General features: G+C 32.3%; 1 protein-coding gene across 7 annotated transcripts in view; it reads right to left on the bottom strand.

Annotated features, from left to right (window-relative positions):
• The window catches only part of GRIA2 (glutamate ionotropic receptor AMPA type subunit 2), a 167,341-nt gene that overhangs the window by 83,400 nt on the left and 57,797 nt on the right, over positions 1-26,144 (bottom strand). The gene's annotated exons all lie outside the window — the stretch shown is intronic.

Below are 26,144 nucleotides of genomic sequence, written 5' to 3'. Positions count from 1 at the left end.
TCAATGCAGGTCTATACCTTCTATGAAACATATTCTGAGAAAGTAGGCTACCACACTGACAGATTAAGTGACTTTCCAGGAATCACACAGTGTCTGTGTGGTCTTGCTCTCAGGTCTTTTTTGGCTTCAAAGGTAGTAGATTCATCTACCATACCATGTTGCTAATATATGGCCCCGACTCCAAAAGTTTAATTGAGGAAGAATTCAAAAATGACAGAACAACCATGGTTCAATGATATAATGCTGAATGTAAGTACAATAAAAATCAGAGAAGGGAAGAATTAGCATATGTTGGGATAATATCCACAGGGAAAGCTTCTAACAGGAGGTAAGTTTGGATTGAGGCCCTAAATGAGGAGTATTAGAAGGGATATATCCCATAAGGGTAATCATTATTACTATGCCAATAGATTATCAAGTTAATAAAAAAAAAAAATACTCCAAAAATGAATACAGTATTTCTCTTTTTAGCCAGTTTCTTGATTTCTAGTAACCTTGACCAATCACAGAATAAAGCAATGAATCTTGAGGTAAATGACAAAACTTCTAAATAGATTGGAGGAAGTTTGTCACAAACTCCAGGTGGGGGGATTGAGTTGATAATACAGTCATTAGAAGTGACAGTTAACAGCAAGGGATGAGATGGAAGAAGCACCTAGCAGAAAATATAGCAGTTATGGGTCACTTAACATAAAAACAAAGAGTTTGAATGTCTTCATAGGTACTAGAGGTACCTCTGTAATATGCTATCATTAATATTGAAGATATAGAGTCTTTGTCCTCAAAACAAATCAAATATTTCATATCCCTAATTTGATAAAATACAGGCACAATTAAATATAATTCAAAGATTTATATCAGAATAGGTCAAATAAAAACTGTAATTTTCAATAATTTGTAAACATTGATGTAGAACACTTGTTTTCCTATTCTTCAATGATGGCAGATGATTAAAATATTGTTAGTATAATTATATTTTTACTGTGTACTGGTCAACAACTTTCCAAATTTCTATATGTCTCATTCTAACAAAATCTTACAAATAAGGAGAAGTTAAATATCACCAAATTTCCATTTTGATTAAAAAAAAAAGTGAAAGAATGAGAAAATAAATAGATCTATAAATGATTGAATAAATGATATATAATATGAATTCAGATTGCAAAGAATTATGAATTCCATGGCCTAGTAATATAGCTAAGCTTCATCTAAATCAAGATTGGAATTCAATGCAAAATGTATTACTCTTTCCTGTAGGTATCACAGATACTTAAATTTTCCATTCTTGCAAACATGCATGACAAAACTAACAATGGTACTATATGATTCAGGACCATCAAAATTCAAATACGAATATTATCTCTGAAAAGCCACAAAATAATATGCTATTAGTCTGAAGATTTTTTAACCAACCAATTAGGCCAAAAGTAATATAAACCACCAAAATAATTTCTCCAAGAAGCAGTGCTTTGTATTGAGCTGATCAAATGAGATATGTATGCAGTGCTTTGCAAACTTGAAAGGGTCATAATAAAGCTATTGTTTTATTTTTATCAAGAGTCAGTATGCCTTAATAGATAAAGAATCAATCTTGGAGTAAATAAAATCTGATTTCAAATTCTGCTTCCTGTACATTGCTTATAGGACCCTGTGCAGCATCACAACCTTTCAAAGCCTCTGACTTAGAGGATAAAACTATAAACGAGTCACCTGAAAATTGAGAGACAAGTTAAACCTCTCTAAAAAGGTCACATTTTAATTGTCTTACACAGAATTGGTTGGAGGTGAGGAGGAAAATTATTCTAGGCACTGAGGTCTGAAAAAAGTCAGAGAGATGGGAAATGGATCTTTTGGGTGAAGAAGCAAGTAGACCAGTAGGATTGTAGGAAAAATGAACAAAATCAAAAACTAGAAAGTTCTGAAAAGGCTATGTTGTGAAGAACTTCAAATGATAAAAAAGAACTTTTTATGTGATCCTAGAAGTCATAGGGGAATATTGTAGTTTATTGAGAAGATAGAAGGAGGGGCAAAGTGATTTTTAGTAAAAATCACTTTAGCAGCTAGAAGGATGATGGATTGCATTGGGGTGAAACATCAGGAATACCAATTAGAAGATAATTACAATAGTCCAGGGGTGAGGGGATAAAAGTCTGTACTATGGTGATATTTATGTGAATAGACAGAAGCGGTCAAGTAGAAGAACTATCATGGAGGTAAAAGCAAAAAATTAAGCAGCTGATTAGATATGTAAGATAAGTGAAAGTGAAGTGTTAAGGATGAAACCAGCTTATATAACTGGATGGGTCAGTGAATGGTGGCTTTTTTTTTTTTTTTAATATTTATTTATTTTTTTATTTTTTTATTTAATAGCCTTTTATTTACAGGATATATACATGGGTAACTTTACAGGATTAACAATTGCCAAACCTCTTGTTCCAATTTTTCACCTCTTACCCCCCCCACCCCCTCCCCTAGATGGCAGGATGACCAGTAGATGTTAAATATATTAAAATATAACTTAGATACACAATAAGTATACATGACCAAAACATTATTTTGCTGTACAAAAAGAATCAGACTCTGAATTATTGTACAATTAGCTTGTGAAGGAAATCAAAAATGCAGGTGTGCATAAATATAGGGACTGGGAATTCAATGTAATGGTTTTTAGTCATCTCCCAGAGTTCTTTTTCTGGGCATAGCTAGTTCAGTTCATTACTGCTTCATTAGAAATGATTTGGTTGATCTCGTTGCTGAGGATGGCCTGATCCATCAGAACTGGTCATCATCTAGTATTGTTGTTGAAGTATATAATGATCTCCTGGTCCTTCTCATTTCACTCAGCATCAGTTCGTGTAAGTCTCTCCAGGCCTTTCTGAAATCATCCTGTTGGTCATTTCTTACAGAACAGTAATATTCCATAATTTTCATATACCACAATTTATTCAGCCATTCTCCAACTGATGGACATCCATTCAGTTTCCAGTTTCTAGCCACTACAAAAAGGGCTGGAATGGTGGCCTTTTGAAAGTAATATGGAAGATAGGGAGAGGAACAGAAGAGAGGGAAGATAATTTTGTTTTGTATATGTTGAGTATGAGGTTGGAAGGGGAAGGATACATGAAGAGCTTATAGATTTGTCAAGGAAAAAGGATTATGTCATTATCAAGGCCTGAAATTAAAGAGGATATCGTGGAAGATAATGTCACAGTGTGAGAAGAGAAAGCCCTTGATAAATAACTTAATTTTTCTAATTTTTTTCAATGAAGTTACCGGTAACATCTTCAGGTTAAAAGGGGTTGGAAAGTATGCTTTGTGAGACGTAAGTAGAGAAGAGGATGTTTGAAACAAGAATTTTGTTAAATTAGATTATTTTCATTTTTAATATGAATAATAGAACTATACAGAACCCATTCCTAAAACAATGGATAATGAATAAACTTTAGTTTGATCTGAAATTGAAGTAAACTTCTTGAAAAGAAAGACTGAATATTTCTTTGCCAGTGCCCTGGTTATCAATTCTCTCAGTTGTTTTATAATTTCATTCCATGCTTTTTGAATATTATATGTCTTGCATTTTCTATAGTGAAGTAATACATCACATTCTTTTGTCTCACCTTTCATCACTGATCTTCCACTTACTAAACTGACATTTTTCATGAAATTAACTATTTTTCTTTCACATCATCTCATATTTTATAAATTGAAAGGCAGTCTATAATACAATAGACAATGGCTTCACCTAAAAGTCAAAAAGAAATAGAACTGAGTCTTTGACATTTAGTACTTCTGTGACCCTGACGGTTCACTTAACCTATCAGTCCTTGATTATGTTGCAGCAAACAAGTTGATGATCTGTATACAGACAGGGAGTATCTAAATTGGAATTTCCCTGTGTTTTAATGAATACAGGTCCTCAAGATTGATATTTCCACTATATATCTATATTATTACACATGTACATGTGTGTGTATTTATATATATCATCAGGATATAAAATACTGATGATTTTCTTATATTTTAGTGAAATCACAAGTCTTGAAGACTCAGCCCTAAATATACATTGATCTTTTAAGGGTAAGACTTGAGAACTGTGATTTCATCAAAGTGTAAGAAAATCCTGATAATATATACATACTCATATGTATATACATACTCATAGGTACATACATACAAATGTGAGTTTATGTATTTTTAAAATCCAAATGAGTTCTTTGCTACTTAGCCAATTTCAATATTATACTGACCCTGTTATTGGTATAATATAATACTCATATTGGAATAACTTTTAATGTACTTAAATAAGTATATTCATCCTTCATAAAAATGAAAAAAAATCATTAATTAACTGAATTCTTTGGGGCAAGACACTTAATCACTGAGTGATCCAGTAAACTCTCTAAGTTGCATCAGAAGAGTTCCAATTCTATGTTTATAAAAGTGATTTCTACATATATTTCTATATTTGAAGAAACCACAAATTCTTAAGACTTAACTAAGAGAACTATGTATGTATGTATACAGAGAAGATAGTTTCTTGTAATCTAACATTTAAACAATTCATAGATTATTTATTGTCATTATGTGGTCTGGAAGTAGCTTTTAATACTTGGTGATAATGTGTATTCTTCATATAAATGAAACATTCCTTTATCATTACCTACAAGATAAATCCTGCAGTGGCACTTCATTACATATATATCTTATAATGCAGCAATTCCCTCTGAAACAGACAAGGATGGCTCTTGGAATATAATTCTCTCTACATTTGCTTCTTTTCATTTTTTTTTTCTATAGTCTCCTCATCTCATCCAAACATTCTATAGAAGTTGTAGGTAATTTGTTTTATTAAAGGCATCTTTCCTTCTTCTCACCTGTAAGCCAAAGACTTTATGCTGCACATATCTTAATAAAGAATGTTACCCTTTTTACTGATATATTAAAGCTGCCCTGATTTTTAATACCCTGTCACATTCTAGCTTCTTTCACCATCCTATTAGCAATGTTTTCTTGTTACTTTTTTTTTTTTTTTTTTTTTTTTTTGCCACTTAAGCAGGCCTCAGTGATTCCAAGTGGTTGGAAGTTCTCTTAAAACAGACACGGCTGTCAATTCTGTTTTTATATTACTCTTTTCTTAAACTGATTTCATTAGCATACTTCGAAGGTTTGCCCAAGCTAAAAGTCAATTCATTTGCATGCTGGTAGTTCCATTGATTGTCTATTTTAGGTCTTCTTAGCCTTATTCTTTTTTTTTTTACATATTTGTCAACATGGACTATTCTACTTCAAAATGACAAAATCTTTAAGTGAATTGTTGTGGAAAAAATATATTTTCCTTAGATTTCTGGTTGCTTTATTTTACGGTCATTTTTTCTACTTTTTAAATTTTAAAATGGCTAAGACTTTAACTTTAACAAATTCCATTTGCCTCCAGTTAAAATAGTTGGATTCTTAAGCAGCAAATTTTTGTTGTTGCTTTAACAAACATGAAAAAACATATATAGATTTTAACATATAACATTTAACAATTTAATTTATAACATTTAACAATATATTTAACATATAACATATTTAAACATATATAGATTTTAAAATAGATTTTTTTAGGGAGGTCTGAAAAGTCAAAAACTATTTTCATATTAATGCTAAGATGGTTTTTTAAGTTTTAAAAATGAGAAATATTGATAAATATAACCAACATAAGCAAAAATTTGGGGTAAGATTTCTCAATTATTTTTTAGAATACAAGAATCCCAAGGCTGAAAAGTTTGAAAGATATTTATATACACCAATTAAATTACAATTCCTTTTTAAATTAAAAAATAGAACTTGTAAATGCAAATGAATGTATCCCTTTGACACATTGAATTGTCCCTTTGAAACTGAAAATTGTCTCTTTGAGGTTATGCACATTCTCCAATGGTGACAGCAGTATTCAAATCATTTTGAGAATAAATACTTCTCTGAGAAATTTCTCTCAACATAGTACAAAAGTCACAAAGGAAAAATCAGCTATAGAGCCGGGTAGGACCTCTCAGATCATATTATCCAAAACATCAGCCCCACAGCTTTTGTTTGTTATCCCTTTTACTATTTCTATTCATTAAACAGAACAAAATGTATTTTTTTCCCTGTTTGGTAGCCCACTTTGTTTAGAAGACCTGACTCCAAATTATTTCTGACAATTTCTAAAAAATAGGATACATTCTCACAGTATGAAGACAACACCATTGTGGACTATCAGAAGAACATGGCATATGATTGAAGACAATTCTAAAAGAGGGTTATTTTTAAAAAAGTGAATAATGGCATCATCATTAGAGTAAATTTAAAAATCACTTAAAGCAGTGACTTCAAAGGAAACAGTGTCCATTTATATATATATATATATATATATATATATATATATATTCCTTGTGTTGTGTTTAGTCTAAAGAGCACAAAACCATCCATGTTATCCATCTTGTATATGGCATCCTGGGAGGCAGGGGCATGGGATAGATACTCTTTCAATTTCCTTTTTGAGTCTCAGTCTATTCAATAATCCTGCCAGGCAATTTAAGAAGGCAGAATGATTGTACAGATTAGTAACATAATTGTATTTATGTCTAGAGAAACACAATCTCAGTTCTAATCACTAAGGAGTAAAGAGGCTTTCACTGAATCATAGTACTTTAATTACAGGTTTAATATCAGGTGGTGAAGAACTCAGCAAAGGCAAATCCTTTCAGGAGACACTTTAGGTCAAATGAGAGAAAGGATAATCTCCTGGGGGTAAATATCTTGCTGATTATTCAGTTTCTGTCATAAACCCAGATGACAAAATTCAATAACAGTGGTGATCAAGCCAGTACAGTCACATCTTTATCTCCTGGGTCATTCTGTTCATTGCAATTTCTTGCAGTCTGGCACCCATGGCACCGTCTGGAGAATGCAGGCATCTACTTAGGGGAGGGATAGTGAGAGAGCACATATCACTCGTATATTATGCCTTTCTATTCCTAAATCCCCTGACAGATGCCTACTTGGATATTCTTCAAGATCTGTCTAAAGTATTATAGGTTTCTCCATGAAAAACAGAATCTTCACCACCAAAGCTTGCACAGAATTTTCTAATCTAAAATACTCCACTATTATTTAACATTGATCATCACTTGAGGCAACTGGCTGGTACAGTGTCTGACTTGGACTCAGGAATACTCATCTTCCTGAGTCCAAATCTAATCTTTAGACAATTAATAGCTTGTGATCCTGACAAAGTCACTGTTTGCTTCAGTTTCTTCTTTTGTAAAATGTGCTGGAGAAGAAAATGGCAAACCACTTCAGTATCAATTTCAACAAAAAACCCAGATGAGTTTATGAAGAATTGGACATGACTGAAACAACCAAATGATAAAAGTAGAAATCACTTGCACATTATATTCCCAAAGGAAACACCCAACTAAGTTTCTTTCTTTTCTACCATTAACGAAACATTTACCCAATATTCCAAAGTTTGCATTTCTGTTATCTTAGGACACAATCATTCCTTAACATCTTCCAATATGGTTTCCATTCTGTTAAATTGCAAATATTGAGTATCACAATGAACTAATCACAAAATCGAAAGGCTTTAAGCCCTAAAAAGTAAAACTAAATGGCATGCATTACATTTAGTTTCACTCAAAATTGAATTATTTTATAAAATAAATATATCTAAAAATGATTTTAGTAACTCCTACATCTTACATTCTATTTTCTCTTCATTTTTTTCTAATTGTTTTTGTTTGTTTGTTTGTTCGTTTTCTTGTGATTTGTTTTTAACTTTCTGGAAGTCATAATGTTTATATGATTCTTTTCCTTCTGTTTGCTGAAAGTTACTTCATTTATTTCCCCCTATATATATATGTGTGTGTGTGTGTGTGTGTGTGTGTGTGGTGTATACACATATACATAAATATAATATTAATATATATTATATAAATATATATTAATGACATTCCTATATGGTAGATTTCCATTATATTGTGATTCATTTAGTCATCATCAATTCTTGGACATCTAAATTTTGCATGTGCTTTGCAATTACAAGATTAAATAAAGCAGTCAATACTGATAGAAAACACTTTTTCTTAATCTAAGGAACTTTCTATTACCTGATCCACAACAATACTTTATCCACAATAATTTTATCATTTTGAGGTAGAGTAGTCCATATTAACAAATGTGTCACAGAAAATAGCCTAAAAGGACCTAAGATAAACAGTTAGTGGAACTACCAGCATTGAAATAAGAGTTGATTTTTAGCTTTGGAAAACCTCAGGAGTATAGTAATGCAAGTCAGTGTGAGAAAATAACAATATAAAAAACAGAATTGATAGCTGTGGTTGTTTCCAAAAAACTGCCATCCCACTTGGAATCACTGAGGCCTGCCTGAGTGGCAAAAAAATTGTAGTAAGAAAATATTGCCAAAAGGTTGATGAAAGAAACTGGAATGTGACAAAGTATTAAAAATCAGGGCAGATTTAATATATCTGGAAAAATAGTGGCATTCTTTACTAAGATGTGTACTGCATAAGCTATTTGGCTTATGATATGAAGAAGGAAAGATTCCTTTAATAAAATAAATTGCCTGCCATTCCTATTTAATGTCTAAATGAAATGAGATTACTGAGAAAATGTGTAGGTTTATATACACATATATGTAACTTGTAACACATGTGGTGTGTGTGTACACAACTCCCTATTTTCTATTAGCAGCTATTTTCTTTTTCCATTTATAATAATATTTTATTTTTTTTAAACAAATACATGCAAAGTTAGTCTTCAGCATTCACCCTTGCAAAAACCTTATATTCTGAATTGTTCTCCCTCTCTCCCCCTTCCCACTTCCCAAGACAGCAAGCAATCCAATATAGGTTAACTATGTGCAATTCTTCTAAATATATTTCCACATTTGTCATGCTGCACAAGAATAATCATGTCAAAGGAGCAAAAAGCCTTGGGGGAAAAAAATACACAAGAAAACAAACAACAGCAAACAATACTATGCCTACTGTGCTTTTGATGAGGGTGTGGTCCCTTTAAGATTGACTTATTCCTTTCTTTCTGATTCCCAACACCTCCTAGTTAATGTAATTATCAATCAAGGGCCTTTTGATTCACAAATCCTGGTCCCTTTGAATTCCAATAGAAGATCCAGGCCTGTCCCAGCCTCACCCGAATCTGAGCCAACTTGGGACTACACCCACAGGCCCCTCTAGCTAAATCTCCCATTATAAAAGAGGCCAAGCTGGGACCCCCTCTTTGCAGAGATCCTGAACATGCTAGCCTTACGCCTGGCATGTCAGGACCAGAGCTGTCCGCTGTAACTCTGTCTCCTGTGTCCTTCTTATCTCTACCTTCACCTATTTCCTTAACTATACTTTAACCTTACTTCCAAACCCCATAATAAACCTCTTTTATCAATCTAGCTTTTAGGGGCAATAAATGCTTTTATTGGGGACTCCCACTGCCACTAGACTTATTTAACTCCATATCCTTGCAAAGAATTCAGGGGGGTTGCAGGGAAGCTCTGTTTGACTCCCTGTACTCTGAAACTGCCACTAGACCTCAATTAAACCCTAATTTCATTTAGGTACTCCATATCTAGACCTCATCATTTGGTTCCCTGATGAAACATCCCCGAAAATTAGAGAATTTAGCGACCAAACTGAACTTCAACCTTTTCAGGGTACTCAGAATCAGTCTGGGTTTTGAGCTGTTTGTGCAGTATTCTTCCGGGAAGAATATCTACATTCCTTCTTTTGTCTCACCCTACTTGCATTTCAGTGAAAAGGCCTCTATTTTTACCTCATATCTAGACCTCATCATTTGGTTCCCTGACTGCGAATCAAACGTGGGCTGTGCTCGAATACTAACCACTAGACCACTTTGATCCACATCCAGTCTCCATAGTTCTCTCTGGATGGGTAATGATTCTTTCCATCATTTCCATCCAGTCTATTGAAATTTCCTTAAATCACTTCATTGTTGAAAAGATCAGCTTACTTTCAACTCCATAAAATATCAAGTTCCTCCAGCCTATAGTGCCCAACTCCTTTGCAACTTTCTTTTGTTATCCTCTCCCCTTTGATTGTAAGCTCCTTGAGAGTAAGAGCTATCTTTCTTTTTTTTTTTTTTTTGTATGCATTCAAAACACTTACTTATAGTACCTGATGCATATGTTTAGTACAATTAGTTACAATTTATACATCCAAATTTAGATCCAGAGAAATTAAATACCTTACCTAAAATCATTTTTCCTACCCTACCCACTTTCTCATAACTCTGTTCCTGTGGTCACCTTTCCCAATGGTGAGTGCTTCTAGAACCTCAGTACTGGAAAAGGACCACAAATCCTCCAACTCTAGTTCTCTGAATTATCATGCTCTTCCCGTACCCTCTCTAGCTTTTCATATTCCCTAGAATGGGTTTCCCTAATTATTATAAATATCTTGAGAGTAAAAATTGCCTTCCTATTTGTGTTTTCCAGCAGTTAGCAACCTTAATAGATGCTTAATAAATGCTTGTTTGCTGACTAAATCACATACATTGAAAGCAGCAGATTTGAGATTCAAACCGACTCCACAGTCAGTGTTTATTACATACTGTTTTGTTCTGCATTGTCACTAAATGGAAAATATGAACTCTATCTTATATCTCTTTATGATCTAATTGAATAGAAGCCAATGATTTTAAAACAGCTTAATGAAAAAGTTGAGGGGAAATAAATCTCCTGTTTTAAAAAGAGAAGTCATTACTTTCATGTACCTTGCTAGAACAATTTTTGTCAAAGCCAAGAATAAAAGGGTCTGTGCTTCATTCATATATCTCACAAATTCAGTTTATCCAAAAAAACATTCAGTCATGGCTCATAATGGTCCTGAATAAAATGCTCCTAATCATTACTGCAATGACAACACAATCAAAATTATTAGGGGATTTACTTCAAATATCTCCATTTGGCAATTGTTTTTTTTTTCTTTCTTTCTTTCTTTTTTTTTTTTGGATGGAAAAAAGGATACACAGAAGGAACTTTCCTCTAAGATATTTGTGCAAAATGAGAAATGAAATTAGGATTTTCTTTGGGTTGGATGAGTGTGATAAATATTACAGTACCCTAGCATTGTTATGTCACAGTTCTCTTTTATTGTCCTGACTGGGTTTCCCTAATTATCCTGACTCAGTCCTGCCTCAGTTTCCCTGCTTCTCTATTCTGCAAAACCTCCCCTCCCTCTTTATCAGAATACTTGATAAGGATAAAAGATCTCATGTTTTAGAATATCAGAATGCCTCTCCCCATCCCAAGCTATTGGAATGTCAGATACTGTCTTATCAAGATGCCTCTCCCCACATCTGGGGTACCACCCCCGATTATGTCATCTCATCTCAGGAGGCTCACCCCACCCTGTCAGAATCATGTTCCCCACTCTCAGTTCCCTGACTCCATCCCTGCCTCAGTCTACCCTCTGCATCTGAGCCATGATGTCATTGAGAACTCTGATTGTTTGCTGGATTCTTGGAGAAGATAGTCTCATTCAGCCCTGGGATCAAACCGTGGATCCATTGATCCAGTATAGCTCTCATTTTAATAAGTTATTAAATACTCTCTAATCTCTATCTTGCTCAGTTTCTCCAGCATTACAGCATGTTATGCTTTATGTTCATGCTGATGTTAGCTTTGTGATGTGTCCTTTATTGACTAATGTTTCTTAGTATAAAAGCCAGAACAAGTATATTAACATGATGAGAATGGTTTAATAATAATTTCAGTTATCTTCAAGATATCATTCACCAACCTTTTTGTGGTACACAAGGACAAAAGGAAATTATGAAAAACAATGAAGCGGTAGAAAGAACGTTGGATTGGCAAGAGACAACCTTTATTAGCTTCAGTTTTGTGAACTGATCTCATTGGGTTGTGAGGTTCTATTAATGTATATAAAGTACTTTAAAATATTACTATAAATGTAATTTATTAATATCATTATTACAGTAACATTTGAAAAGCATGTGAGATATTACACAGGAAAATAAAGAACATGAATGTCCCACATAAATAATCTAAAAAGTAAAAACTTCTCAGAAAAACATGATGAAACAGCAACAACAAAACACCTGAATACTTTCTTTTGAAAATCATAAAATAAAATCCCTGAGAAATAATATAATTAGAAGTCAATGTGAGAATCAATGGCTACAACAAAATAGTTATCTCATACACCAGAAATATGGTTACTAAATTCTAGAGATCTTAAGCCAAAGATTAAATTAAAATCAAATATTAAAAATGATTAGGAAAAAAGCATAAAATATCTCAAACCTCAAAAATCACAGAAGACTGAATATTATGCTAAGAAAAAATATGACAACATGGTATTAAAAAATGCAAAAAAAAATAGATTGCAGTAAAAAATAACTTATCCTACAAAGATAAACATAATTCTACATTGGAAGAAAATGGGCATTTAACAATATGGATGAGCTTAAGAATTAGAGAAAACTTGGGCTGAGAAAATTCTTGAATTACAACCAGAGGAGACAAAACATACTTAATAAAGTTTACTCCCTCCCCCGCAAAAAAAAAGTTTGAATAACTTGAAACATTGATCTTATTCATGGAGAAAGAGAACAAAAAGAGAAAATCTCTGGAATAGGGTATTAAAAAGCAAAACAGTTAAAAAAAGAAAGAAATATTCTACAGAAGAAAAAGATAAAAGTTACTCTTTCTAATAATTAGAATATAATAATTGATTATCCAACAATCAAGTCAGGTATCAATTGAAAGAAGATATCACAAACACTCTCCTTATGGTCAAGTCAAGGAATAAAAAAAGGGGAGGAAAGATTATAGTAGAAGTATATATGTAAACAAGGTAACTGGGCTGCATAGAGACTAGATGGTATTTGGGGTATTTGACAAGAAAAAATGCTATTATGGAGGATATTTCCTCTAGCAAAACCAAATCGTATAGTTAAAGAAGACATTAATAAAGGACATGGGGATAAAAGGTCCAAACTGAGATAATAGCAGAATTTTCTAAGCATTAAAGACTACAACCATCTAGCACTTTTTTTTTTAATTTGAACAGGAGAGATAGAGAAGAAATAGCAGAGTGTTTAATGGAGGAAAAAAATCTACATTTGAAAACATAACCATAAATATAAATGTATAAATTAACCCATAAAAGAATTAAGTACAGAACTGATCAGAAAGCAATATCCAATTTGCTGCAAATATGTGTTTCAAATAGAATCAAATTATGATGTACTATCTGAATCCAAAAAAGCCAATCATTATTTCAAATAAAGCAACAGGAAAAAATACATCAAGAGATACAGTCAAAGCATATTTGCATTGTGCCTAAAAGGATCATAGAACCTGAAAAGGGAAGCATGGAATAGTGCAGTATCATTGTCAAGAATTGGGGAAAAGGGAACAGAAGTCATCTCTTTCAACAGTTTAAATTCATAGATATAGAAACATCTTTAAGAAAAAAAAATTCCTATCAAAGGTCACACAAAGAATCATTTGAGGAAAGATGGAAGGCTAACCTTAGAAACAAAAGCTACTATATTCAATTGTACAGAAAACTGAAAAAATAAATTAAATAGAAAATATTTTCAACACATAGAATCATAAAAAGTAAAAATAAAAACTACCTAAGTCAAAGGTGAACTTCCAAAGAAAAACATTTTCTGTTCTAGATTAATTTACAGGTAAATGATCTCAAACATTTAAAGAATAAAAAAAAAATCTAATTAAATTAATTTTACAAAAATAAATTCTAGGGAAATATTACAGAGAATGAAAACTATAGAGTAGCATAATTAATGAACCTCAGGAGAGAAATAATAATAATTCTTAATAAAGAAAAAATCAATCTGCAAGTCTATAGCAATGTTTTTAAATTATTGAGAAACACACACATTTTAATATTAGAAAAATAAAATATGTCATTAGAATAACATAGATATGATTATATTAATATACATACAAACTTGGAAAATATAGCATTAATTTGTAATAACACACTAAAACAATAATAGAATTTTTGCTTATAAGCATACCATGATTAAAAATGTGAGATGTATAAATACTAGAAGAATCTCTGAAAAAATAAAGAGTAAGACAAAGGGTCTCTGTTATTATCTTATATAGTTGTGGAATTGTTACAATAGTAAGAAGACAAGAAAAAAATTGAAGTCAAGATTGCTAATGTTTTTGTTGGTGGAACTGTGAATACATCCAGCCAATCTGGAGAGCAATTTGGAACTATGCTCAAAAAGTTATCAAACTGTGCATACCCTTTGATCCAGCAGTGTTACTACTGGGCTTATATCCCAAAGAGATTTTAAAGAAGGGAAAGGGACCTGTACGTGCAAGAATGTTTGTGGCAGCCCTTTTTGTAGTGGCCAGAAACTGGAAACTGAGTGGATGCCCATCAATTGGAGAATGGCTGAATAAATTATGGTATATGAATGTTATGGAATAGTATTGTTAAGAAATGACCAGCAGGATGATTTCAGAAAGGCCTGGAGAGACTTACATGAACTGATGCTGAGTGAAATGAGCAGGACCAGGAGATCATTATATACTTCAACAATAATACTATATGATGATCAATTCTGATGGACATGGCCATCCTCAGCAATGAGATGAACCAAATCAGTTCCAATAGAGCAGTAATGAATTGAACCAGCTACACCCAGCAAAAAGAACTCTGGGAGTTGAATATGAACAACTATATAGAATTCCCAATCCTTCTATTTTTGTCTGCCTGTATTTTTTATTTCCTTCACAGGCTAATTGTATACTATTTCAAACTCTGATTCTTTTTGTACAGCAAAATAACATTATGGACATGTATACATATATTGTATTTAACTTATACTTTAACATATTTAACATGTATTGGTCAACTTGCCATCTGGGGAAGGAGGTGGGGGGAAAAAGGGGAAAAAATGGAACAAAAGGTTTTGCAATTGTCAATGCTGAAAAATTATCCATGCATATAACTTGTAGATAAAAAGCTATAATAATAAAAATAAATAAATAAATATTTGTAGACACACACAGACAAAAAGATTGCTAATTGTAAAATGCTCTCATACCAGCTACTATTACCAGTGTGTCCTGATTCCTTCACCCTCAGAGTACCTCTGGCCACTGACCTTAGCAGTGTCAATTAATTTTACCAATTGGCCCCCTCTGAGGCTTTCAGAGGCCTCTGGCCACGATTTCTCGAATCGTAGTTTTATAACCAATAGGGCTGCTCAAGAACAGCCAGTCATGTACAAACTTAAAGCCTTTATTATACCTACTCACATAATGCCCTGACTTGTTAACTCACTAGTGAACACCTGCTCTGAAGACCTACATGTTCACTATCAACCTCCTTACCTCTCTAGGCTATCCACCCACCTCACTCAGCTACCTCAGAATAAAGAGAGTGACTTGCTGCCAAGAGTAGGCTTATAGAGGGTCTGTGAGGTCACACACACAGCCAATCAGAGAGCTTTCTCCCGTTAAGAAACTATCTTGATATGGACAGGATCCCGCCCAAGGGGCAGTCCTATACTCACAGAGATTATTTCCGGGCCACTCAAATCTGTTGCCCTGTGGCTGCCCATTTAAAGGACCTTTACAGATAATGTTTGCAAATAATAAAAATATTTATACAATCTCAGAAGTTTATGAAATTAATATATTTAGCATTATAGATAAATATAAAATAAACCCACAAATTTCAACTTTTTGTAATTTTATAAAACTCAAAAGAAAATAAAGATTTTGTTAAAATAACTATTCAAATAATAAATGCTTATGAATTAACTTACTAAAACACAACTGGGTCTTATATAAAAGCAATTTTACAACACTCTAAAATAATGAAAAATATATTAGGGAAGATATTCATTGTCTATGGATAGGCTAAATCAATACAATTAATATTAAAGACTACCTAAATTACTTTACAACTTTAGTGCCAAAGGAATGAAATTGTCAAAGGACTAGTTTATGCAACTGGGTAGAAGAATAAGAAAACTTATTTGGAGGATTCAATTAAGTAATTAAGGGATGTTGAGGAAAGAAAAATTGGAAAGAAAGGACATTATGATAACCAAATGTCCAACTATGTGACAAAACACTAATTATTCAAATGATCTGGCAATGGATTAAAATATAAAAATAGATCAGTGCTTTGCTAATTTATTAAGTATAAAATGAAAATTTATGGTATCTACTTTTAAGGATTGCAAAACACTCTTATGTGTTATTTATTTGATTCTCATAATTACTCTGTGAAGTAATGTTATTATCTCCATTTTTCAAATAAGGTGACAGAGGCATAGAGAGATTATGTGACTTATGTGAATCACATAATTCATAAATTGTCTAAGATAGAATTCAAAATCAAGTTTTCCCGAGTATGATGCTTTATCCACTATTCCACTTAGGTACATAAAAGAGTAAGAAAAATAATTATACCATAAGAGTTTGGATAAATCCAATGATTCAAGCTGCTAAGGAAGAGATGCTTTATTCAATATGGACAAATAAAAAAGCACTCAAGTAAAAAAAAGAAAATTGAAATCAGCATCTTACACATCCTCCATAAATTCTAAATGGATAAAATGCCTATATATATATATTTTTTTTTAATTATACTTATTAAAATTCAGAATGAAAGATTTTATCTTTTATGATTTTGAATGAATAGGATAGGTATGATGGATATCATAAATAACAAAATAGGCAAATTCATGTATATATAAAACAAGCTTATCAATTGGAATAAGTGTATTAAGCAACTCTGATAAAATTATTATATCCAAAACCTACAGAGAATTGATAAATATGTAAAAATCAGTAGATAAATGTAGTCTAAGTAAATGGGCAGTTTTCAAAAGAGCAAATAGAAACAATTGACCTAGAAAATATACTAATAATCAGATGAATGAAAATTAAAGCCACACTCCTGTAGCATCCACCAAAATATCAAAAAATATTAAAAGTTAAAGGAAATGATTATTAGTATATCTATGGAAAAGAACTATACACATTATTCTGGTGACACGTAATAGTTCAAATTAATTTGAAATTATGCAGTTACTAAATTGTTTATATTGTCTAAAAAAAGAAAGCCCTATATTTACAAAATCACTTATTTATTACAGCACTTTTTTTTCATAAAAAAAAATGTAAACAAAATATATGTCCAAAGTATTGTGGCATGAATGAATAAATCAATTATTTATCACTACCCTGAAGTATTACAATGTTTGCAGGAAATATGAATGTGTCAAATTTTGAGAAACATTGGAAGATTTGCATTAAATGATGTAAAGTGAAGAAAGCTGAGCTCAAAGAACAATAAACTAAATGATTGTAACAGAACAAAAAAAAAATAAGAAAAAACAATAAAAAATCAGATTAATTGCAACAGTTAAACTTTTATTTTGATGATTTAATAATCAATGCTCAGCTATTTGGAATATGACAATATTAACAACAAGTTTATATATAAAATGAAGATTTTTGTCTAAATGATTATATCATTTTATATGATTATATCAGTTTAAATAAAGCCAATAAAAGGCACCCTCTTATCTCCTACCTTCTCTCTTGTACACATTCATTTTCTTGTTAAATTTTGTCCAGTCATATGGATTAAATTACCATGTCTGTGGGAGAATGTCGACATCTACAAATACTACTCTATTCACTCTCATAAATTCTTTCTAGTTTTACATCATCACCTATCTGTTAGATATATTCACTTGGACCATGGACATCTAGAACCCAATACATCCAAAATGGAATTCATTGTTTCACCTCTGAAACCCTTCCTCCAAGACTCCTTATTTTCTTTTGTTGTAGATGCTATTATATTTCTAGTCAATCAGTTTACAGCCTCAAACCAGTTTTATTCTTCCTTCATCGTCACATAGTTGACACAGTCTTATCAGTTCTACCTGTATATTTCTCTTATCAGTCCCCTTCATCTTCATCATTCAGTTATCACCATAGTTTAAGTCTTTATTATATTTCTCCTATACTACTCACAACAGCCTCTTTTTAAAAATAGTGGAATGAAAGCTTTCATTTAATACAGTCTAATTAAAAAATTTTTTTCACATAAAGTTTCAAATATGTTATGTCCAACTTGCTATTCCTTTTAAAGATATAACAAAATTATGTAAAATTTATGCCCCCTCCCCTTTTTTTCTTCCTTATGCACATACTTCTCTTTATGAGTTTTTTCTCTGGATGGAGATAACATCTTACTTTATATGCGCTAAAGTTAATTTGGATATGTATATTAATCAAAATTACTTACTTGCTCCAAATTCTCCTTAAAACAATATTGCTACCCACACATGCAAAAGTGTTTGTAGCAGTTCTTTTTGAGATAGCAAAGAATTGGAAAAGGAGTGCATGTCCATCTATTGGGGAATGGTTGAACAAACTGTGGTACATGAAGATAATGGCATATTATTGTTCTATAAAAACGATAAACAAGATGATTATAGAAAGGTCTGGAAAGATTTACATGAACTGACACTGAGTGAAACAAGCAGAACCAGGAATACATTGTACACATTGTACACATTGTATACATTAAGAATGTACAATGATCAACTATGAAAAGCTTAGTTCTTCTCAGCAGTTCAGTAATCCAAAGCAATCCCAATAGATTTTAGACAGAAAAAGCCATCTGCATCCAGAAAAAGAACTAAGGATACTGAATGTAAATAGCATATGCTATGTTCACTTCTTTTTTCTTTTTTATCTCACCCATGGTTTATCCCTTCTGCTCTGATTTTTTTTCTCTCATCATGATTTATAAATTTGTATCAAAAAATAAATTTACCACAATAAAAAAACCACAACATTGGCATTACTATATAAAATGTTTTGTTAGTTCTACTCATTTCACAAATAATTATTTCATACAAGTCAATTTATGTTTATTTTTCTAAAGTCATTGAGATCATTCTTTCTTATAGCATAGTAGTATACCATCACAATAATATACCAAAACTTATTAAGCCATTTCCCAACTGACAAGCTTAAACAATGTGCAGGATGGCCCAGGAGCAGAGGACAACTTTAAAAATCACAAAATAAGCTTAAAAATGAAACAGAATGACACATGATCAAATGAAAAAAAAATGAAACAAAAGAAAAAAGATGCTTGACCATAAAATGTTACTGTGGTGATAGGGACAATCAAAGTAAAAACTGAGAAGACAACCTTATCAAAATGCTTAAATGTGAAATCTCTAAGGAGATTATGCCTTGGTTTCTAGTCTCAAAAATCTTTTTTTGGAAGAGTCCAGAAAGATTTTAAAAGTAAAATAAAAGTGGTGGAAGAAAAATTGGGAGAAGAAATGAGAATTATTCAAGAAAGACTCAACAGGTTGGCAAAGGAAGGGCAAAAATTACTGAAGAAGATGATTCCTTTAAAAAAAAAACTACAATTGGCCAAACAGGGAAAAAAATCAGCCAAGGAAAACAATTCATTAAAAAGTAGAATTGGCCAAATGGAGAAGGAGATACAAAAGCTAAGTGAAGAAAATAATTCCTTAAAAATGGAAGCTAATTACTTCATGAGACATCAAGAATCAGTCAAACAAAATCAAAATAATAAAAAAAAAATAAAGAAAATGTAAACTATCTCATTGGGAAAATAGCTGACATAGCAAATAGATCCAGGAAAGAAATTTAAGAATTTTTGGACTACCTGAAAGTCATGATAAAAAAAAAAAAAAAAAGATTGAACAACATCTTTAAAAAATTACTAAAGAAAACATCCCTGATCCTAGAACAAGAGGATAAAATAGTCATTGAAAGAATCCCACTAATCAACTGCTAGTGATCACAAATTTCAAAATTATAAGGTCAAGGAGAAAAGACTGAAAGCAGGCATAAAGAAACAACTCATAAATCATGCATCCACAGGCAGGGTTGCACAGAATTTAGCTGTTTCTACATTGAAGAATCAAAGTGCTTGGAATATTATTTTCTGGAAAGGAAAGGAACTTGGATTATAACCAAGAATCAATTACTGAGCAAAATTGAACATGATGTTTTAAAGGAAAGATGAACATTTAATGGAATTGTGGAATTTCAAACTTTCCTGATGAAAAGACCAGCATTGAACAGAAAACTGGATTTGTAAAGGGCTGAAATTGAAAAAGGTGTACTTGAATCAGACAGCCAATCACTTAAGGCTAATTATTATTATATAAGACAATGACTTTATTAACATATGTTTGGAAAAATGGCCCTTCTCACTGTTTGGTGCTGGCTTAATGTTTGTGGTTAAGATAATGGTAAGGCAAGGTTTAGAGGGTAGGGTGACAGAGGCCAGAGATTCACTTGGCAGCAAGACAAAGAAAGGTGGAGATTTTGGAGTCCAGAATCGAGAAGAGATCTTTGGCTACACTCCTGGCAGTTTGCCTGCTTTTCCCCCTAAAGACCAAGGACTTTTACTTATCCTGACTCTGGCTGATCCTGAGGCCTTCAAGGAGCTAGCCTGTAATTAACATGGACCTGCAAATACAAGACTCCAGAGAAGCATATAAAGGGAAACAGGAAAAAAAAGGCATGTAATTTTAAGGTTAAACTGATTATATTCCTACCTGGGAAGATAATATTTGTAATTCTTGAAAATTGTATCATTATTACAGCACTTAGAAGGGGTATACATAGAGATTGTGTATATGTTGACTTTGATGTGATGATCATATATATATATATATATATATATATATATATGTGTGTGTGTGTGTGTAAATAGGTTACAAAAAAGATTGAGAAGAAGAAAAAAAAAAAGAGATCGTATATGATAAATTATACAACCTGAAGGCATAAAATATTTTTTATAGTATAAGGAAAGAAGCAGGGGTGAACACTTTTGAACCTTACACTTATCGGATTTGGCTCAAAGAGAGAATAATATACACACAGTTGTTTATTGAATTTTATCTTATTTATATAGGGAAGTAAGAAGGGAAAGGGGGAAGAAAGTGGCTGATAGAAGGAAGGGCAGATCAAAGTAGGCAAAGGTCAGAAGCAAAACACTGTGAAGAGGGACAAGATAAAAAGAAAGAGGGAGCTCTCTTACTACACAGCTAGTAAACATAACTTTGAATGTGAATGGGGTGAACTCTCCCATAAAGCAGTAGCAGATAGCAGAGTAGATTAAAAACCAGAATTCTATAATACTAATAAACAAGAAACATGTTTAAAACAGAGAGACACACACAGGGTATAGGGTGAAAGGCTGGAGAAGAATATCTTATTCTTCAGCTGAAAGGAAAAAAAAATCATGAGTCACAAAACTGATCTCAGATAAAGCAAATGCAGAAATATAATTAATTAAAGAAGTTAAGGAAGGAAACTACATATTGTTACAAGATATCATAGACAATAAAGTAATGTCAATACTGAACATATATGCACTGAATGGTATAGAATCCAAATTCTTAGGGGAGAAGTTGAATGATCAAAGGAAAAAAATAAAACAACTATACTAGGGAGACCACAACGTTCCTTTTTCGGAACTAGATCCATTTAACCACAAAATAAATAACAAAAAATTAAGGAGGTGAATAGAATTCTAGTAAAGTTAGATATGAGAGACCTCTGGAGAAAATTGAATGGAGACAGAAAGGAAAATACTTTATTCTCAACAACACATGTCACCTACACAAAAATTGTATTAGGACATAAAACCCTAACAATCAAATAGAGCAAGAGAGAAGTATGAAGAGGAAATTTAAAAAAAAAATTAGGAGCTATCATAGCCAATTACATGCCAGTAAATCTGACAATTTGAGTTAAATGGATGAATATTTAACAAAATGTAAATTACCTAGATTAATATATCAGCAAATATATACCTCATTTTGGAAAAAGAAATTGAACGAGGTATTAACACACTCTGTAAGAAAGATTCCCCAGGGCATACGGGTTTACAAATGAATTCTACCAAGTAATTAAACAATAATTCTCACCAATACTATACAATCTATTTAAAAAAAAAAAGGTGAAAAAAAAAAACTCCTACCAAACTCCTTTTATGATATAATTATAGTGTTGGTACCTAATCTAGGAAGAACCAAAATAGAGAAAGAAAATTATAGATCAAGTTTTCTAATGAAAAACTTTTCTAATGCAAAAATTTTAAAGAAAATATTATCAAAGAGCCTACAGTCATTTATCACCAGGATAATATATTGTGATCAGATAGGACAAGGCTGGTCCATTGTTAGGAAAGCTATCAGAATAATAGACCATATCAATAACAAAACTAACAGATGTCACATGATTGTCTCAATAGATGCAGAAAAACTTTTGACAAAATATAGCATCCATTCTTATTTAAAAACACAAGAGAGCATAGGAATGCATTGCAAATACCATTAAAATGATGTCATTATCTTTAAAATGATGTCACTTCTATTTAAAACTATCAGCATGCATTTTCTGTAAGTGGAGTCACTTATCACCAGCATAATATACTATGACTAGGTGGGATTTAGGAATGCAGGGGACTGGTTAAGAAATAAAATAGCAGATCAGTGGAACAGATTAGGTACCTGAGATAAGTGATGAATAACCATAGTAATCAGCTTTCTGATAAACTGAAATATTCTAGCTTCTGGAAAAGAATTTATTATTTGTAAAAACAAAACAAAACAAAACAAACAAACAAACAAAAATTACTGGGAACACTAGAAAAGAGTATGGCAAAAAGTAGGCAAAGACCAGTTCCTCACACCATATACCAATATAAGTTCAAAATGAATACAAATGAAGTCATAAACAAAATAGGAGAGTAAAGAATAGTTTATCCATCAGATCTATGGAGAATGGAAGAAGTTATTACCAAACAAAAGATAGAGAACACTATGAAATGCAAAGTACCTTAAATCAAAGAGTTTTTGTCCAAAACCAATGCAATTAAGATTAGAAAGAATGAAGAAGCTGGGAAACAATTTTAATAAAGCACTCATCTAAAGAACTTAAGTCAAATTTACAAGAATACAAGTCATTCCTCAATTGATCAATAATCAAAGGATATGAACAAGCATTTTTCATATGAAGATATCTGTAGTCATATGAAAAAATATTCTAAATCAGTACTGATGAGAGGAAATGCAAATTAATTAAAACAACTTCAAGGTTGTACCACCTCACATCTATTAGCTCATATAACTGAAAAAGGAAAATGATAAATGTTTAAGATGTGGGAAAATTGGAAAACTAATGCATTGTTGGTGGAGTTGTGAACTGATTCAATCATTCTAGAACACAATTTGGAATGATCTTTAGAGGACCATAAGACTTGAAAATTGAGGGCATGCCCATCAATGGGAAATTCCTGATATCCTGTGGTATGTGAAGGTAATGTGGTACTATTGTTATATTAGAAATGACAAGCAAGTGGATTTCAGAAAAAAATCCTGGAAGGACTTATATGACCTGATGCTGAGTAAAGTGAGAAGAACCAGGAGAGCATTGTATACAATAGAAACAACATTGTGTTACCCTGAACAACTCACTTTTCCTCTTAATCTTAGTTTTCTGATCTCTAAAATTGGAATTACAATAGTGTTTACTTCCCAGGGTTGATGTATCAATTCAAATGAAATCATTTCCATACTATTAAGGACTACACAAATGTTAGCTAATATTTTCATTATTATCAAGCAAATCATGCAATGATTCCTATCTGTCTTAATGGTCTGAGAACCCACATCTATAGATTGTAGCTCTTTCAATTATCTAGTAGAAAATAATGCCAGATTTCATATCAGAGGACCTGATTCCAATTCTACCTCTGCACATCAGTACCTATGAGACTTTAGATAAGTTCACTTCTGCTTCCTTCTTATATAAAGTGAAAAGGTTGAACTAGACAGTTTCTATAATACCTTCTGGCCCTAAATCTATATTCTTATTGAAAAAACAATTCTCCATCCCCAGAAGAGGTCTACAAAATATTTCCTTTGCATTCAGGAGCTACCTTCCTGAGCATGACTATAAGACAAATGGATGATTCATTCCTTTGGTTTAGCTGTTCCAATGACAGGCAAGAGATTTCACTTTCGAGAGCTGTCAGCTCAGCACTTCTCCCAAACACTCAATTTATAAAAGTAAACATGCAACGAATAATAAACATGCTTCAAAATGACATTTTCTATAAATTTTCTCTCTGATGATTGTGTCCATTGGCCTGCTTCAAATCTTTACAGTGACAAATGACTTCTCCTTTACATACATTGAAATCCCATTTTTCATCCCAATATTAAATATGATATGGCATCATTATTATGCAGTAAGAGAAATATAAAGTTATAATAATACATTTATCTTTCCCTCTAACAAACATTTATCCTTTCTGACCTTCATGTTATGTTTGCTGACTGAGGTGAAATGTCACACGTTTATTACTGTTGCTCACATTATATGCAGCTTAAGAAAATCTATATCGTTTATTCTTGCTTCATTCATCATTAGGAGAGAGCAGGCAATAATGGTTGGACTGGCAGAAAGAGACCATAAGTCTCCAGTATATATTAAAGATAAATTCAAGGCACATAAATGAAACAGAACACCTGAATTAACATATACATAGTCAATTTCACAAAAGATATGCTCATCTTTTACCCATGTAGATGAATTTCCACATCCTAAAAAGCACTTAATTCTACCATTTACAACTCTAGTTTATTTATTATTGATCTACATCAGTGGACAATCAATGAGCTAATGCCAGTGTGATAGAGTGGCAAACTCACTGAACTGGGGGTGAAGAGACCTAACCTTGGTGCCTCTGCTATTAACCAACTATGTGACCTTGAAAAACCTTGTGTGATAATTCATTCTGCCTTTCTAGTTGTTCAACAAGCATTTATTAAGCATTTAATAGCTTCTTGTCATTATGATCATCACTAGAGAAATACAAATTTATCCTCAAATTAATTATATTTTAAGGAAGAAAAACAGCACCTTAATAACTAGGTTCATAGAAGATCTATCTATATCTATCTTTCTACCTCTCTCTGTCTCTCTCTGTCTCTGTCTCTATGTCTGTTTCTCTCTCTCTCTCTCTCTCTCTCTCCCCCCCCTCTCTCTCTCATAAATATAATATAATTTCAAAAGGAGTAACTCCTGGGACAAAACACCTACAAAAGATGCTGTTAGGAAAACTGGGAAATAGAAATGAGGAAGAAGAGCATACCAGGTATAGGAGACAGTCTGTTCAAAGGTATAGAGAGGGAAGATGGAGTGTCATGTATAAGGAGTTTCAAATAGGGTATGTATTAGTGTCATAGTGTATGTAAAGTAGTGATCTATATAAGAAGGCTAAAAGGCAAGGAGGAATTGACTTATGAAGAACTTAAAATACCAAAGAGAAGACTTTATAACTAATCTTGAGGTCATTTTAATTTGAAAAGGAGGATGACATGAACAGAGCTACATTTGAAAAAAATCACTTCAGCAGCTGAGTGGAAGGTGAATCGCAATAAGGAGAAACAAAACAAAGCAACTGTTGGAATAGTTCAAGAAAAAAGTAATGAGAGTCTGAAATAAGAGTGGTGGCTGTGTGAGTCAAGAAAAGAAGACAAGTTAGAAATGTTTTGAAGTTAGAAATAAGAGTTGTGAACAGATTTGGATATGTGAAATGAATGAGGGTGATTAGTTAAAAATAACTCCAATATTGTCATCCTGAAGTGGGACCCTTGACAGTAACAGTGAAATTGGGAAGAGAAGAGAATTTGGCACACATTGATTAGTATCATGCTCATGTGCCTATAAGATTCCACCAGGTGTTTATCTTATCACACTCTATTATACTATGGTGACAGAAATCACTGGGGCATCATGGGACAGTAGAGATAATAGCAAACTTGAATCTCTCCTCAAATATTTATTTACTTTATGACCTGAGAAAGACATAAACTCTCTAAGCTATAGTTTTCTCCATTACAATGGAGGAAATAATAGCATCTACCTCACTGGATGATTGTGAAATGAAATGAGATAATAATTGTAAAGCACTTGATGTAGTGCCTGATACATAATAAGTGCTATATAAATG

The sequence above is a fragment of the Sarcophilus harrisii genome, chromosome 6 (genome assembly GCF_902635505.1).
Source record: "Sarcophilus harrisii chromosome 6, mSarHar1.11, whole genome shotgun sequence".
In the NCBI taxonomy this organism is placed as follows: Eukaryota; Metazoa; Chordata; class Mammalia; order Dasyuromorphia; family Dasyuridae; genus Sarcophilus; species Sarcophilus harrisii.
Note: the sequence above shows the minus strand (reverse complement) of the source record. Positions and strands in the feature narration are given on the sequence as shown.